General features: G+C 50.5%; 1 protein-coding gene across 1 annotated transcript in view; it reads right to left on the bottom strand.

The window, feature by feature from the left end:
• Nucleotides 1-5,553: 5,553 nt before the first annotated feature.
• The window catches only part of SNX19 (sorting nexin 19), a 123,589-nt gene continuing 116,187 nt past the window's right edge, over nt 5,554-12,955 (bottom strand). The window contains exons 15-18 of the mRNA XM_075774835.1: nt 10,189-10,348; nt 8,737-9,001; nt 7,826-8,008; nt 5,554-7,480 (exon numbers count right to left, since the gene is read on the bottom strand). The gene's annotated coding sequence lies outside the window, so the exon portion shown is untranslated. The remainder of the gene's footprint in view (nt 7,481-7,825; nt 8,009-8,736; nt 9,002-10,188; nt 10,349-12,955) is intronic.

Raw genomic sequence — 12,955 nt, 5'->3', positions numbered from 1 at the left:
TATTGCTCCGGTTTCATGTTGGACTCTAATTCCACAATTTATACAGCGGAGAGCTCTGGGCCAAACCGAACGTCTCAGGAACCTGCCAGAAACCTCAGCTTTTCCTAAACCCTATAAACAGTTTCCTGCCTCCATCCCTGCACCTGTTGCCTCTGCTGTGCTGCTTCACCCGGGGCGGGGGGAATGGACACGGGATGCTCCCGGGGTGCCCCACATTGCTCTATCTCTCCTTCCCCGGCCATTTGGCAGGTACCGCTGCAAACACATCAAAACCGGCTGCTTCCCGCGCCAATGGGAAATGAGCTAATGACGCTGCTCCCCCGGGACAACGCCATTTTTCCTGGCAGGCTGGGCACCAGCTTTGTCCAAAAAGTGCTTTCCTGCTCTAAGTTGTTTGCACAAATTTTTAATCACGTGGCGCTTTGCAGGCTGGAGCATCCTTTGAGGGCTGGGTACCCACACGGCGGGTACCTGGTCCCTATGCCCGGATCCCAGAGGAGATCTGGGTCTAAATGAGGAGGATTCATTATTGATGGTCTCTTTCCCGCAACATCTGAGTTGTGAAATGCTCGCTCCAGGCCAGAGCGTCGGGTGTGCCGGGAGCAGGTTATGGGAGGCGAGGAGGGAGCAGGGACAGGCGTGCCCCAGGCAAAGGAACGGCCGGGGAAAGCACCAGCATGTCAAACCGTGGAAAGAGAAGAAAGGAAAACACTCAACTCACGAGAAAAACCAAAGCAACCGCTGCAGCGGTTTAGTGATGGAAATGGAACATCTAAAGGAGATGAAGCGAATGATATGATCGTAAGTTTTGTCTTCCCGGAGGACCGAGAGATTCTTTTGAAACTGAATTGCAATGTCTTTTTTCATGTTATTTCCCACCTCCCCCCCCCATATGTTTTCTGAACAACCAAAACCCCGGGGGTGCAAACAAGCAGCAGGATCAGGCTCCGAAGCGCTTATGCCCAACTACAATAAAAATGTGCTTTCCTTGTAAATGCCGCGATGTGTTTGAAATAAAGGCAGCGCGATGCAATAAACTGCGCCTCAGCTTGCTCTATTTGCAGTGGTGCTTTCGGTACGACTAATGCTTTTTTAATCCTCCTTCTGAACAGCCTTTTGCTGGAGATGGACCACTTCATCCCAGCGAGGATGCTGCAAATTATTGAGCACCATCTGCTGGCACCTTATTTATTAACTCACTATTTACTTGTACGCGACATGGGACGTCCTTTTCCTGATCGACCCGGCTCTGCTTTGCCAAACAGAACCCGTCTCCATCTGGTCTTGCTCATCGCTGCAGCATCCATGCACCACGGCATTGGGGAGGCTTTCTGCGGGTGTTATGCAAGGGCTGCATCTAAAAAAAATGGAAAAGGTGGGATAAGAAAAGCTGATGGGCAGCACGCGTTGGGTAAACTGTTGCTCGGCAGAAGGCTAAGGCAAAATGTCCCACTGAGGGCAGGGCTTCACCCATAAACCCAATCATTTCGGTGAGTTCAGAGCCTAAATTCATTCAATGGGTGGTGTCCCTCCCAAGCGCAAGATGAAAACCAAGAGATTTTGCAGGTCTTTATTGGCAGGATTCAGGACTCCAGTTGAAAGGGACATAAAGATGTTTCCTCCTGTGTAAATCACCTGAATATTTTAGCTCGCTCCGAGGCCTAAAACAATGATTTCAGACTCAAGTTTGCTGCTTGGTAATTCCTCCTGGCAGCTGACTCCATCAATCTCCAGCACAGGCACGTAACTCAAGCCTCTGACAAGTGCTGATTTACTGCTTCGGCTAGTAAATCAGCAGAAAATCATCGCAGTGCCCGCTAATATTTTTCCAAGCGGAGCCTTCTCACGTGCAAGGCGAAAGGTCCTGGGACCCAGCGCGACAGCCCTCGCGCTCGTTTTGGGAGACAAACCACAGGCTGTTCTCTCCTAGGTCCTACGGGCAAGGTTCCCGCTGCCCCGGTGTCGCTGCAAAGGGGGTGTCCGAAACAAATCCCTGCGATGTGGGGGATAGAGATGCTGGGAAATGAATGCAAAGGCGTTTTTCTGCAATCCATGCATGCGTTAAGTCGGCATTGCACAGCTCTGGGGGTGCAGAGGGGAGGGGTGCAATATTATTGTAAAGATTTAAGCGTGGGGTCTGCGCTGTTGGCAGTCCTGAGGGCTCCCCCAAAGGCCAGGAGCACATCCTCCAGCATCAACCCATGTGAGCTCCATCTCCCTCTTATTGCAGAGGGTGACGATGTCCTTTAGGTGAATTAGCTGTGTGATATTATACAGGATGATGCCGAGGCAGCGTAAACGAGCCAGGGTCTGTGTTTCCCAGCGTGTACGTCTCCTGCTGGCACTACGGGAATGTGAAATTTTCAGGACTTCAAAGCCCCTCTTCCAGTCTGGGCTGTGTGATCCAAGCCAAAGCGCAGCCCTAATCCATCATCCAAAAAAGGGATGTTTGTATATTTGTGTAAAATGACAGATTGGAGAGACCCAGAGCTGGAAACCAGATGCTTTCCCAAGAAATTAAAAGGGCTAAGGATTTAGAAATGCAGGAAGGCAGCAAGAGCCTGTGAAGAAAACATCACCGCGGCTACTGTCTTTAAAAATATCGATCCTTGGCTTTCTGCGGGCCGTTGGGCTGGAAACGGCAGCATCTCCAGCATCTCCACGAGCATCACGGGCCGTCTTTTAGGGAGGCGATGGGGAGACGAGATGACATGACCAAGGTCACATAGTAAGTCAGTGCCGGAGCAGAAAGCAGCAGCCGGGTGTCCCTCTGGACTAGAGAAGGTTCTTTTTCAGTTCCCAACTGTTTCACCATAAATGGGTAAGTCCTTAATGGGGACTCCATTAAGCCAACGAGTTCAAAGAAACTGCAGAAGTCAATGTCCACCATCATTTAGAGCTCAGTCTCTTTCCAAACAAATAGCCATCAGTAAGGGTAGATGTCTGATGAATAACTTTGTTTCTGTAAACAGTCTCTTCATCGCCCAGTCCCACTGGTTCCTCCCTGGTCGAAAGTAAACGGCAAAGGACAGGAGGGCTGAAACCCATCCCAAAGTCCTACCAAGCTAGGAAAGCAAGTGGTGATTTCGTTCCTGGCTTGGATTTTTCTTTCTTTCTTTCTTTTCTTTTTTTTTATTTTTAATTGTTTGATTTTGGTCACAGGCAGGAAGAGCTGATCACATTACGGTTGAAATCTGATGTCAGGCTCGGGCTGTGCAGGTGGAAAGGAAACCTCCTATGTGAACCCAAAAAGGTGGGCAGCTCCTGCTGTCCTCCAGCATCTCATAGGCACGAGGCGCCCAAGTCCTTCGTACCCTCTACTGAAAGCTATCCGAGGTGGATTAAAATCCATCTGTGCATTTCTGTAGGGCCTTAAGAAACGTCCAACAGCCCCCCGGGAGGCGAGCTGCCTCCCCCATCACAGTCCCATCTGTGCGGGGCACACGAGGAAAAAGCATTTCCATCGCTGACTCAGCAAAAGATGCTGCTGGGGATGCGCTCCCCGGGGGGGGGGATGGCGACTGAGAACCGGGCAGGGCGTTAACAGTTTGACAAAGCTGCTAAAAACACGCACGAGGAGGCTGGCACAGGGGCTGAGGCCGTAAAAATAAAGATCAGTCCCCAGGTGTTATCCAGGAATGGGGGAAATGGCTTTTTTCAGTGTGTTTTCTCAGACTTGGGACAGGATCGGATGCCGGCTCTCGGGTCCGGCCGGTCCACAGACACTGGAAAACCGGCAGGATTTGTTGCACTGCCTCGCGCTGTGCGTGTAAGAAGGGGTTTCTGCACCGACGTGCCCTGCGGCGAAGCATTCCCCGTACAGCACAGGCTCTGGCTGATGTTCCCAAAAGCCCATGCAAAGAATCCTGTGTCATTTTATACGCCGCGATTAGCCACGTGTACGAGGGGGTTGACCACGGGTATGCGTGGCAATGCCAGAAGTAAATGAAACTCCTCCCTGGGGAAAAGGGTCAATTGCTTTTGGCTGCAAAATTTGCAAAATTTTCATGATTTTTTTTTTTCCAAAATACCTCCTTGGAAAATGCCTCTGCATTTTGATTCAATGAAAAAGAAGCCCACGCTTTTGATTGTGCAAGGCGGGGGGAAAAGAAAGAAAAAAATCATTTATATTTTTGAAAGCTGGATAATTTTAGCCAAAGATGGGGAACAGAATTTGAATAGGATCCACGGCCATTGGAAAGCCTTAAGAGAGGTTTGAAGAGTCTGCTGACAAGGGAGTATTAGCCTGCTGACACCTTTCAGATGCAACGAGTTGAGCTCACAGCTACAACACAACTAAAGCAGCAGGGAGGATGACAGGCAAGCCCTTGCAGCGCTAGGTGCTGCGGAAGGACGGATCCAGAAGACGCTGCTCGTGTGCTGGCGTCTGGGGTGCTTCTGCCTTATCCTGAGCTTGTAGGCTGCCGATAAGAAAGGTTGGAAGAAAGGGCTGGTGGGGGGAAAAAAGAGCATAAAAGATAAAAGGACAGAGAGAAACACTGGTTTTTACAATTTAATTTCCTTCTTTGAGTGGGAGCTGCTCTAATAATATGCACGAGAAGTGAATAGTACTTTAAAATATTCCCAGAGAATGAATAATATGTAATAATATTCACAGAACATTTATTTGACTAATTTTCCCCCAATGTTTTTGGACCAAGATCTAACAGCCCTGGATCTTAAAGGGGAGATCTGCGTTTGACTTCCTTGGGTCTGGATCAGGCCCCAGACACATAACGAACCCGTGTTCAAGCAAGCATCACCAAAGGGTCAACCAATATACCTCCAGTAAATGGTTGGGTCACTTTTCCCCCCGCTGATCCGCAAATAAATTATCTGCCAATAAATGGAACCAGAAGTGGCTTGGCCAGATGTTCCACCGGGGCCCCTGGGGAGTCGTGGTGCAGAAAGGGTAAAATGGGGGGGAAAGAAAAAAAAAAAAGCCAATAAAAAATAAAATATTAACATCCCAACCTCGTTCGCTGCTCGGTGCATGCGTCGCACGCCCCTCCCCGGCCGCAGCAGCTGTCCGTGTTACGGAGCGAGGTGCAATGCCCCAGCTGGGAGGACGTGCCAAAAGCCGGATATGGGAAAAGACCGTTTTCAAACACAGATGGATTAAACCTTTATTCCTTTTAAAATTACATTTTAATGCGCTGGCTACTCTGGAGATGTCAGCAGGATGTGCTGGGCTTGAATAGGTTTGGGGTGAACGTCCCCAGGGCATCTTGCTAACCCTGTCCGGAGTGACGCAGGTGGCCCTGGTAGATCCCAGCCCACCCTTCCCCGTCCTCCTGTTATTTGCACACTCCTTTCGACCGCTATCGCATCACCCCGTCCTTGTGCCCTGCGTCACCTCTAACTCCTCCTCCAGCTCAGCTCCGTCCTGACGTTGGTGCTCTGGGGGCCACCGAAGCAGCTCCCCTTCCAGGCAGTCGGATACTTCCCGAGGTTGGTCCTCTGCAAAACCCCAGATGGTGACACCTCGGTGCAAGATGCCACCCTGCAAATAAAAAAAAAAAACAAAACCAAACCAAACCCCACGTAAATGCATCTTGCATGAGACGCACAGCCTGATGCGTTGAGCGATACGGGTGGAAAGGGGTCTCAGCACATCCGCAGCTGCCGCCTTTGGGTTTTTTTTGGTGGGGAGCTGGACTGAGGAGAGGTGACAGACGGGCTGTTTGGGTGCCTCTGTCAGCGGGTACGTACGGGTGGGAGAGCTGGCAGAGGGACTTTGCCCTGACCTGCAAACCCCAGCGCCTGTCTTGGAGGGCGACAGTTCCAAGCGCTCTGCAACCCACCAGAAAGTGAAGATTTACAGATAAAGCAGAAGGACCTTTTATTTTGTTTTGTTTTTCCAGCTGGAAAGAGAAGGGAACATTCCCACAGAGGAAACACCATATTTACTTTTTTTCTTTTTTCTTTTTCTTTTTTTTTTTTTTTATTGTGGTTGGGCTAAACTGTACCAAATCACTTTAAGCTCTCTCGAACGCAGGATTTTCTCACTTTCCGGTAAACTGCAGTTACCATGGAGAGGGCTGAGACAAGCCAAATGCAAAAACATTGGAAACTACACCCAAACTCACCGCAGCCATATCAAACAGTTAATTAGAAAGACCGTCCATGTGTTTCCCATTCCCTGGAATGGTTTGAATCAATTGCCCCGTGATTTATCACCTGTTTTCTGTGCGAACGGTTCAGCTCTGCTCTCGTGCATGTGTTGGAAAGGGGATTTGTGCTGTACAGTGAAGGAGGAAAGGGAGATATTAAGGACTTTTTAAAAAAAAAACCCAACCCAATCATCAAATAACCAATTCTGCCCCTTCCCCCGGTATAAATCTCTCACTGGAATGATACGCTTTGGATCTTGATGAGATTTCTAGCCCTTGGCAAGAGGGAAAAAGGAGACACAGCTTTTGCCTTGCTTTGATTTTGGAGAGTGGAAGATCATAGCGTGCCTGGCCGTTCCTGGGGCTGTTTTATACTGTGCCCAGATGGAAATTCAGCCCAGCGCGTTTCCCCGGGGCTGTTTCCTTCCCCGCTGCACGTGAAGTTGGGCGGGTGGGTGGGAAGCGGGAAGGGGGTGGCTGGAGGGGAGAGAGGGACGAGAAGAAGAAACCCAAACTTCCCACAAGGTCTCTTCTCGACGTGTGAGGTTGTCCACCCACTAAGCGGTAGCACCTCGTCGCATGGCACGTTGGTAGCTTCGGTGACACGGCTCGTGGTTCCAAAGTCATTTGGAGATGGTTCTGCGCTGCCAGGCGGGGAGCAGCATCCGTCCGTCTGTCCAGAGCCATGGCTCTCCTCCAGCCTGCCCATCCTCCTTCCCTGGGTGCCATCTCCTTTCGATGAACGCCTTGGGGCGGCCCCTCCGCTGCCCAGGCGTCCCATCGCCACCATGGAAAGCGGGTAACAGCAGCAGGTCGATGGGAAAGCGCGCGGAAAATTTCATTCCCCTGCCTGCTGCGTCCTGCCCGTTCGAGCTGGGGCTGCAGCCCTGCCATACCTCTGCTCCCCCTTCACAAGGGAGAAAAAAACCAAACAAAAAACCCAAACAAACCCAAAAAACACACCTCGGTCTTGCCTTGCGTGCAAGTGCTTCGAAGCAGGGTTGGTTCCTCCCGCAGGGACAGCCCCTAGCATCCAAAAGCAGCAAAAAAAGATGTCTTGGAGGAGATTCCCTCTGCATTTCGGTTCTTTCCAAAGCAAGCTGACCTGGTTTTATCTCTGCCATCTCCTTTCGCATCCTAAGCTGTCAAGTGGCATCTTTGCAGTGGATTGGCAAGCCGGGATCACCCGAGATGAATGTGGCGTTATCAGAGTCGGCCATTCCCCCACACCCGTGCGCCGGTGAAGTCTTCTGGCCGGGATGTGTAGGGCTGGGTTGAAAATCCTGCACATTTATCTAACCCATCCCCCAAAGCAGCTGTTGGCCTGAAAGGTGGCTGCTCCTCTCGCGATCCACATTCCACCTTTCCTGCCAAAACCGGGGGAGAGAGGGAATAAAACTTGCTTTCCTATCATTAGCAGATGATTGAAAAACCTTGCAGCTCCCCCAGCCAAGTGTGAGAGATACCAGCCCCTTTAAGAGAGACCCAGAAAGGTTTGATTGGGGGACTAAGATACCTAAGAGGGCTGGAAATGGAGATTTGAGTAGGATCCCACAGCGGAGAAGGAGACAGAGAAAAATCTCTATTCCAGGGGAAACTGAGGCAGCGGCAAGCAGCGGAGCAAAAGCACGTCAAAATTGTCATTTATCCGTGCTCCTCTGTTCCCACAGTGAACACAATGCATGGACTAGTTTAGCTTGAACTAAATTTACCTCTTCGTCGCTCTGATTGCAGCTAATCTCGCTTTTGCTCTGATCCTGGCCACGTAAGGGCAGCAAAACCCCTGTCCGGCACGTGGGGGTACTCGCTCCATCTCTTCGGATTCTACAGAGGTCTGGAGAAGGTCGTCTTCTTCAAAGGAAAAGGTCAGCTCTGTGCCTCAGTTTCCCATCTCACTGCAAAGGAAATAGCAGGTGGCAGGGGACGCGTGGTGCTGCCTTGGGACCGTGCAATCCGCAAGGAAGGAAACTATCTTCAAGCAGCAGGAATAAAAAGAGATATTTCCCAGGAATTTCCAAAGGTTTTCCCACCCTGGGAAATGGTGGAGGTGTGCCCTGAGATTGCTGCTACCCCTGGCACTGCCCTAACCTGTAGGTCCCCAGCTCCAGGGTGGCAGCCCCGCACCAGGGTTGAGGTCCTGCGGGCAGCCGGGATGCTTTGGGTACGATCCTGTCACATTTTGTGAACGCTTATAGAGCTGGGGGTACTTCCTAACGCCCCCCCCGCCCCGCCCCAGCTTTGCTGGAGCTGCTCTAGAAGCTTCTAGCACTGGATTTCATCTCAGCCTTCCAGCAGTGACCCTGAAAAACCACAAAGAAACCACCAACGCCTCATTTCGGGGCTGCGGGATGCTTTCTGCAGCCTCAGGCTGTCAGCGAGAGTGAGCTCCGCTTGCCGCTTCGGGCCCCTACGATGAAAACGGACCCAATTTTTATGGCTGGCGACGGGCAGAGCTGCTCGTGGGAAGTTTCCCAGCAAAGCTGAGCAAAGAGCAGGACGTTTTGTTGGGGAAAAGGAGGAGAAGGGCTCTGCTGAAGACCCCAAAACCTCCCAGCAGGAGGGATGAAAACGGCAGAGAGATTTGCAAGGCAAGAGGGAACGAGGCTTTGCAAAGAGCAATGACCTCTGCAAAGCGCTCCGAGGAGAAGCAGCTTGGAAAGGAGGATCACAGCTACAGATGTGTGAGTGACGGATCCAAGATAATTCAGCTGAGATCCAGCTCAAATGGGCGGCTTTTCATCAGCGCATACGCTCCCTTCCACGACAGCTCCTCTTCAAACGCTCTGCTCTGACGGATTAAAATCCAGAGCCGAGTCGCTGTTCGGTCTTTTCCCTTTAGCAAACGTGGCTGTGAACTGTTTCGGCATTGAGGGGACTCTTTCCCTAATCTGGAGGGAGGGGAAAATGAAACTTTGCATCAGGTTGCATTAACTTCCTTCGCTCTTGCCCATTTCGAAGAGAAACCAGAGCTGCCAAAAACTAGAAGCCTACACACACATGCCGGGGGTTGGCAACAGGGGATTTGTCACCCTGCGACCTGCAACAAGTAATGAATATGGAGGAGCAGAGCCAGAATCTGCTTTGCAGGCGTACATATGCCATATACGAAGGCAAAAAAACCCCCAGTCTGCTTAAAAACATTAAGGGCTAAACCCGCTTGATCTGCAGGTCCCGGTGTGACGCACGACGGCTCAGCACAGGTAGGAGCGCTGGAAACGGGCGTTGCTGGCCAAAATGTGTGCGCTGAGATCCTGGGCTCGAGCCTCGTGATCTCAGACTCTGAAATAGCTTCAAATAAAGAAAATCATCCAGGTAAGCACAGGGCACGCTACACCCCTGCTCGGGACGATCTGGCCCTTGGTGAATGGTAGGAGGCAAGTTTCTGTGTTTGGAGTCTAGGTTACGCTGCCTTTTCATTTATCAGGGAGACGCTGTGGTTTGTGCGTTTTATTATATTTAATGGGGTATTATTTTTTTCTTGCTGGCTGTTTGTTTGAGAAATTTCTCCCAGGGGAGCTTCTTTTGATCGCTCGGTTGCCAGACAGAATGACATCAGACAGACGCTCAGAGGAATGATAAAAAGGCAGAGCCTTATTTCTTAATAACAGTCTCTGGCAAAACACAGAGCAAAGTTAAACACGCTGGAGAGCACCAGGCCCTGATGCTGCTGGGGGTACAGGCCAGGGGAGAGAGGACGAGGCTGCTCTCCCCCAAATTGTGCACCAAAACCCCCAGCAATACTGCCAGCGCGACGTACTCCTCTTCAAAGCCAAGGAGGAGGGGCAGCAGAGGATGCTAAGTCGAGAAGGTGCTAACGTCTTGCCCTAGCCTCCTTATCCCTTATTTCACAGGGATGTTGTGCAAGTCTCTATCCCGATTTAATCTAGGGTTTCTGCTTTGCCCTCCTCCTCCAAAGCCGCTCGCCCCCGCTGTGAGCATTGCACCGTTCCTCTCCAACCCACAGCTGCCTTGACCTTCCCCTCCTCAGCAAAGCAAAGGTTTGCTCGTGTTTCCACATCAGTTCATGCCGGAGTATGAGTATGCATCAAAGTATAACACGTGAGGCATTGCTTACCTGGTTATTTTGAGTAATTTCTTTCTCCGGAGCCAAGCCCCCAAGATGTGCCGACAAGAGGAGCGGGTCTCTACGCTGCTTGGGGGGTTTTGCAGCTCCCAAATCCAGAATTTCACAGCATTTCTGCTGATTCCTGCTGCTCTCTTCCTTGTACCGGCATCTAAAAGGAAGAGTTTAATGAGACGGTCAGCTACTCCCTTTTGGAGACGGGCAGAAGACCAGGAAATAAGTGATCAAAAGTTCACGGTTGCCTCAATACCCGATTACAGATATTGCAGAAATCCTAAGTTTCCCGTTAGAGCCCCTGCAAAAGTTGAAACTAAACTAAAAGCCATCTAAAGCCGTAGTTACATCTGGCTATCAGTTTCTTCTCACTGCCTTCTCGTTTTAAGTCGCTCATAAATTTTTTGGACAAAGTTACTTTTGGGTTAAAGTTTTCTATGTTTGGAAATTCCTCAAAAGTACTTTTTTTTTAAAAAAAAAAAAAAGTAGAAAAGTGAGAAAAAGGGTCCGGTGATTCACATATTTTGTCATGCAAAAATCCCGTCCTACTCCTCTGCCATGGTTGTTCCCTGCCCTGCACCACCACGGGATGCAACGAGACACAGGCAGAATCGGGGTTTGCAGGCTGGGTAAGGAGGGGAGAGAGTCTATAACAATTTTCGGATAGCATCAGCTAGGAAAAACCCTATATAGTCCCCAACACACACGTATTCCCTAACTAATACCCGCTTCTTGACAACATCCAAAAGGTAGCATGTGAAAATGCTTAAGCCCACTGTCCTCTACAAATTCAGGGTGAATTTCTGCTCCCACCACTGTAAGAGGTGGCTGAGATGGTTTCAGGTAAACGTGAGTCTTGTGCGAGCATCATCTGACAGCCTGGGAATACCTGGGTATTCCGTTTCCTCGCTGGGCTCTTATAAACAGGCTTCATGGGGTCTCCTGAAGAGTAACCAGTAAATAAGGCTGTAGAAGAATATTTTTTTTCTCCTCTTTTTTTTTTTTTTTTTTTTTAATATACAGGGGCAGTAAGAAAAAGCAACGCAGTCAACAGGAAGATTGAAGCAAGGATTGCCTGGGGTGGGAGTGTTTCCTTCACCCAGGAGCTGAGAACTTGCCCAGGGAACAGAGAGCCGGTTGTCAGCCCAACACAGGAGATCATTTTCCATTCATGCTCCGTGACCATTGTCTGGACCACAATGGCCATCCCCGGCCTCAGGCAGGACGGTGGTACCACGCTCGGGTGGGTGTCCTGCCTGGCGGAGGATGGCTGTGCAGACAAGAGATGCAGTGTGGTTGGGGAGGAAGGGGATGCATGCGATAATTCAAGACATACAGAGGGGAGGTTGTAGGAGTCTTGCATTTTCTGCTTTTATTTGTGTCGATGCTTTCCTCCAGGCTGAATTCCCACTTTTCTGGTCAAGTCTGCAGAACGTGGACAATCCAGTTCAACGTGTAACACATAAATATAGAATTTGAATAAGTAAATCCTCCAAAACCTAGTCCTTATAGATTTATTGGATCAAATTTCTCTTCCAGTTTCTTCAAGGACACCTGCAGGATTCAAGACGAGTGATATGAATCAGGATTTCACCCACTGAAGACAAGTTCGGGGAGGGCCTTTGCATAATTTAGATGGTTTTGCCTCACTTAGATGACTTCTCCTCATCTGCAGGTGCCTTAAAGAAGTTTAAAAATTGTGGATTGATCTCCAAGCTTTGGAGACAGAGCAGGAACAGCTTTACCCCCTCAAAGATGCTCTCAGAGTAGGGATCCTGTATCCACACCCAGAACTCTCCTGGCAGTTAAAGTCCTTAATAGAGCACTTGTCTTCCTTGGCCCCTTCCATACCCTTCAACTCGAACACAAACACAGCTTTACCGCTGCCCAGGAGGCTTGACGCTGTACGGTTAATAAATCTAGATCAAGAAAAAAAAAAAAACAAACCAAAAAACAACTAAGGGGGGAAAAAAACCCCAACCAGACCCCAGTCCCAATGCTCAGTATCACATCCCCTTCCCCTAAAAACCATCCGGCTCCAGTTGAGATGGATGCCGGGCTGCTGGCGACTGGCTTCATGTGAAACAGATGATCTTGAGAGGTCTTGGAAGAGTGGGCGGGGCTGGAGACGTCCCTGGAAGAAGCGCTCCGGGGTGGGGAAGGGCAGTGGGAGGGTGGGACGGCGAAGGCTTCTTCCAGGAAAGAGTCAGCTGAGGCGTAGTTTCCAACAAAAAGGGGCCTGGGAAGGCTGGGGTGAGAGACGGGCTTTCCTGGAAAGAAGGGGGGTCTGGGTGGCTGTAACCTGGACAACACACGTGCGCCCTCCTTGCCCGCGTGAACCCCCTCTGCTTTCTCCCCTCCCGATTTTCCAAAAAAGGTGGAAAGTTTCCACCCCTGCCCGTGTGCTTATGCTGTCCTCCAGCTGCACAGCCTGCAGGAATGGGGTCACTGGCTGAACTCCCGTCAGCTGGAAGAAACGGGCACCCAGGCGCTGGCGGGGAGCAGTCCCCGACAGCCCCCCCTCACCCCAAAAGAGCCAGGCGAGCTAACACGTGCTCCCCAAAACCCACGATTCCTGGATCCGGCGTTGCCCAGAAACATTGCCCAAGAGTTAGGCTATTAATAACTGCAGCAATAACACATAACACGTGGCCTACGCCTTTTGCTGTCCAACTGCCTTCCCCGCATTAACCACCTAATTAACTGACAAGGGAAGGAAGCGGGGAACAGTCGGAGCCACAATGCGAGACGAAGGACGCAGGAT

Source organism: Balearica regulorum, chromosome 23 (assembly GCF_011004875.1).
Source record: "Balearica regulorum gibbericeps isolate bBalReg1 chromosome 23, bBalReg1.pri, whole genome shotgun sequence".
NCBI lineage: Eukaryota > Metazoa > Chordata > Aves > Gruiformes > Gruidae > Balearica > Balearica regulorum.
This window is presented reverse-complemented; position numbering and strand designations above follow the sequence as displayed.